Here is a 4809-nt window from a genome sequence, read left to right as displayed (position 1 = left end):
AACCCTTTTTCACCTGTACTAAGTAATCTTTCCATATCCAGGCCCCACAGAAAATTCCATGGTTTACCCCAGACGCTTCACATGCCCTGGTTCAATACATTAACAGCACGTCGACCCATGTATACCAAATCGTTCCAATTTACTCTCTTCCTTGCATGCCTTTCACACTCCTGTTCAGGCACCGATCACTCAAAATCTTTTTCACTCCATCTTTCCACCTCCAATTTGGTCTCCCACTTCTCCTCGTTCCCTCCACCTCCGACACATATATCCTCTTGGTCAATTTTTCCTCACTCATTCTCTCCATGTGATCAAACCATTTCAAAACACCCTCTTCTGCTCTCTCAACCACAGTCTTTTTATTACAACATATCTCTCTTTTCCTATCAATGATTACTCGATCAAACTACCTCACACCACATATTCTCCTCAAACATCTCATTTCCAGCACATCCAAACTCCTGCGCACAACTCTATCCATAGCCCACGCCTCGCAAACATAAAACATTGTTGAAACCAATATTCCTTCATATATACCCATTTTTCTTTCGGAGATAATGTTCTAAACTTCCACACATTCTTCAAGGCTCCCAGAATTTTCGCCCCCTCCCCCACCCTATGATTCACTTCCGCTTCCATGGTTCCATCCGCTGTCAACTCTACTCCCGGTTATCTAAAACTCTTCACTTCCTCCAGTCTTTCTCCATTCAAACTTACCTCGCAATTGACTTGACCCTCAAGCCTACTGTACCTAATAACCTTGCTCTTATTCACATTTACTCTCAACTTTCTTTTTTCAAACACTTTACAAAACTCAGTCACCAGCTTGTTCAGTTTCTCACACGAATCAGCCAACAGCGCGTTGTCATCAGCGAACAACAACTGACTCATTTCCCAAGCTCTCTCATCCACAACAGACGGCATACTTGCCCCTCTTTCCAAAACTCATGCATTCACCTCCCTAACAACTCCATCCATAAACAAATTAAACAACCATGGAGACATCACACACCAATGCCGCAAACCTACATTCAATGAGAACCAATCACTTTCCTCTTTTACTACACGTACAAATGCCTTACATCCTCGAAAGAAACTTTTCACTGCTTCTAACAACTTGCCTCCCACACCATATATTCTTAATACCTTCCACAGAGCATCTCTATCAACTCTATCATATGCCTTCTGCAGATCCATAAATGCTACATACAAATCCATTTGCTTTTCTAAGTATTTCTCACATACATTCCTCAAAGCGAACACCTGATCCACACATCCTCTATCACATCTGAAACAACACTGATCTTCCCTAAGCTGATGCTCTGTGCAGCCCTTCACCCTCTCCATCAATACCCTCCCATATAATTTACCAGGAATACTCAACAGGAATACTCCCCTATCCCTGGGGATAGGGGAGAAAGAATAATTCCCACGCATTCCTCACGTGTCGTAGAAGGCGACTAGAGGCTACGGGAAGGGTGGGCCAGAAATCCTCCCCTCCTTGTATTTTAACTTTCTAAAATGGGAAACAGAAAGAGGAGTCGCGCGGGGAGTGCTCATCCTCCTCGTAGGCTCAGGTTGGGGTGTCTAAATGTGTGTGGATGTAACCAAGATGAGAAAAAAGGATAGATAGGTAGTATGTTTGAGGAAAGGAACCTGGATGTTTTGGCTCTGATTGAAACGAAGCTCTAGGGTAAAGGGGAAGAGTGGTTTGGGAATGTCTTGGGAGTAAAGTCAGGGGTTTGTGAGAGGACAAGAGCAAGGGAAGGAGTAACACTACTCCTGAAACAGGACTTTTGGGAATATGTGATAGAATTTAAGAAAGTAAATTCTAGATTAATATGGGTAAAACTGAAAGTTGAAGGAGAGAGATGGGTGATAATTGGTGCATATGCACCTGGGCATGAGAAGAATGATCATGAGAGGCAATTGTTTTGGGAGCAGCTGAATGAGTGTGTTAGTGGTTTTGATGCACAAGACCGGGTTATAGTGATGGGTGATTTGAATGCAAAGGTGAGTAATGTGGCAGTTGAGGGAATAATTGGTATGCATGGAGTGTTCAGTGTTGTAAATGGAAATGGTGAAGAGCTTGTAGATTTATGTGCTGAAAAAGGACTGGTGATTGGGAATACATGGTTTAAAAAGCGAGATATACATAAGTATACGTATGTAAGTAGGAGAGATGGCCAGAGAGAGTTATTGGATTACGTGTTAATTGACAGGCGCGAGAAAGAGAGACTTTTGGATGTTAATGTGCTGAGAGGTGCAGCTGGAGGGATGTCTGATCATATTCTTGTGGAGGCGAAGGTGAAGAATTGTATGGGTTTTCAGAAAAGAAGAGAGAATGTTGGGGGGAAGAGGGTGGTGAGAGTAAGTGAGCTTGGGAATGAGACTTGTGTGAGGAAGTACCAGGAGAGACTGAGTACAGAATGGAAAAAGGTGAGAACAATGGAAGTAAGGGGAGTGGGGGAGGAATGGGATGTATTTAGGGAATCAGTGATGGCTTGCGCAAAAGATGCTTGTGGCATGAGAAGCGTAGGAGGTGGTTTGATTAGAAAGGGTAGTGAGTGATGGGATGAAGAGGTAAGATTATTAGTGAAAGAGAAGAGAGAGGCATTTGGACGATTTTTGCAGGGAAAAAATGCAAATAAGTGGGAGATGTATAAAAGAAAGAGACAGGAGGTCAAGAGAAAGGTGCAAGAGGTGAAAAAGAAGGCAAATGAGAGTTGGGGTGAGAGAGTATCATTAAATTTTAGGGGGAACAAAAATATGTTTTGGAAAGAGGTAAATAAAGTGCGTAAGACAAGGGAGCAAATGGGAACTTCAGTGAAGGGGGCTAATGGGGAGGTGATAACAATAGTGGTGATGTGAGAAGGAGATGGAGTGAATATTTTGAAGGTTTGTTGAATGTGTCTGATGATAGAGTGGCAGATATATTGTGTTTTGGTCGAGGTTGTGTGCAAAGTTAGAGGGTTAGGGAAAATGATTTGGTAAAAAGAGAAGAGGTAGTAAAAGCTTTGCGGAAGATGAGAGCCAGCAAGGCAGCAGGTTTGGATGGTATTGCAGTGGAATTTATTAAAAATGTGGTGACTGTATTGTTCACTGCTTGTTCAGGTTATTTAATGTATATATGACTCATGGTGAGGTGCCTGAGGATTGGCGGAATACATGCATAGTCCCATTGTATAAAAGCAAAGGGGATAAGAGTGAGTGCTCAAATTACAGAGGCATAAGATTGTTGAGTATTCCTGGTAAATTATATGGGAGGGTATTAATTGAGAAGGTGAAGGCATGTACAGAGCATCAGATTGGGGAAGAGCAGTGTGCTTTCAGAAGTGGTAGAGGATGTATGGATCAGGTGTTTGCTTTGAAGAATGTATGTGAGAAATACTTAGAAAAGCAAATGGATTTGTACGTAGCATTTATGGATCTGGAGAAGGCATATGATAGAGTTGATAGAGATGCTCTGTGGAAGGTATTAAGAATATCTGGTTTGGGAGGCAAGTTTTTAGAAGCAGTGAAAAGTTTTCATTGAGGATGTAAGGCATGTGTCCATATAGAAAGAGAGGAAAGTGATTGGTTCTCAGTGAATGTAGGTTTGCTGCAGGGGTGTGAGATGTTTCCATGGTTGTTTACTTTGTTTATTGATGGTGTTGTTAGGGAGGTGAATGCAAGAGTTTTGGAAAGAGGGGCAAGTATGCAGTCTGTTCTGGATGATAGAGCTTGGTAAGTGAGTCAGTTATTGTTCGCTGATGATAAAGCGCTGGTGGCTGATTCATGTGAGAAACTGCATAAGCTGGTGACTAAGTTTGGTAAAGTGTGTGAGAGAAGAAAGTTAAGAGTAAATGTGAATAAGAGCAAGGTTATTAGGTACAGTAGGGTTGAGGATCAAGTGAATTGGGAGGTAAGTTTGTATGGAGAAAAACTCGAGAAAGTAAAGTGTTTTAGAAATCTGGGAGTGGATCTGGGAGCGGATGGAACCATGGAAGTGGAAGTGAATCATAGGGTGGGTGAGGGGGCGTAAATCCTTGGAGCCTTCAAGAATGTGTGGAAGTCGAGAACATTACTTTGGAAAGCAAAAATGACTATGTTTGAGGGAATAGTGGTTTCAACAATGTTGTATGGTTGCGAGGCGTGGACTATGGATAGAATAGTGCGCATGAGGGTGGATGTGCTGGAAATGAGATGTTTGAGGACAATATATGGTGTGAGGTGGTTTGATCGAGTAAGTAATGTAAGGGTAAGAGAGATGTATGGAAATAAGAATAGCGTGCTTTAGAGAGCAGAAGAGTGTGTTTTGAAACGGTTTGGTCACATGGAGAGAATGAGTGAGTAAAGACTGACCAAGAGGATATATGTGTCGGAGGTGGAGGGAACGAGGAGATGTGTGAGATCAAATTGGAGGTGGAAAGATGGAGTGAAAAAGATTTTGAGTGATCGGGGCCTGAACATGCAGGAGGTTGAAAGGTGGCCAAGGAATAGAGTAAGTTGGATCGATGTGGTATACCGGGGTCGACGTGTTGTAAATGGATTGAATCAGGGCATTTGAAGCGTCTGGGGTAAACCATGGAAAGTTCTAAAGGGCCTGGATGTGGAAACGGAGCTGTGGTGACGGGAATTATTGCATGACAGCTAGCGAATGAGTGTGAACGAATGGCAGGCAGTGTGAATTGTGTGCATGTGTAAATATGTATATGTCTGTTGTGTATATATACGTGTACATTGATATGTATGGGTATGTATATTTGCGTGTGGGGACGTGTATGTATATGTATGTGTATGGGGGTGGGTTGGATTATTTCTTTCGTC

The sequence above is a fragment of the Panulirus ornatus genome, chromosome 46 (genome assembly GCF_036320965.1).
Source record: "Panulirus ornatus isolate Po-2019 chromosome 46, ASM3632096v1, whole genome shotgun sequence".
Classification (NCBI taxonomy): Eukaryota; Metazoa; Arthropoda; class Malacostraca; order Decapoda; family Palinuridae; genus Panulirus; species Panulirus ornatus.
The sequence above is the reverse complement of the archived record's forward strand: the minus strand, read 5'-3'. Positions refer to the sequence as shown.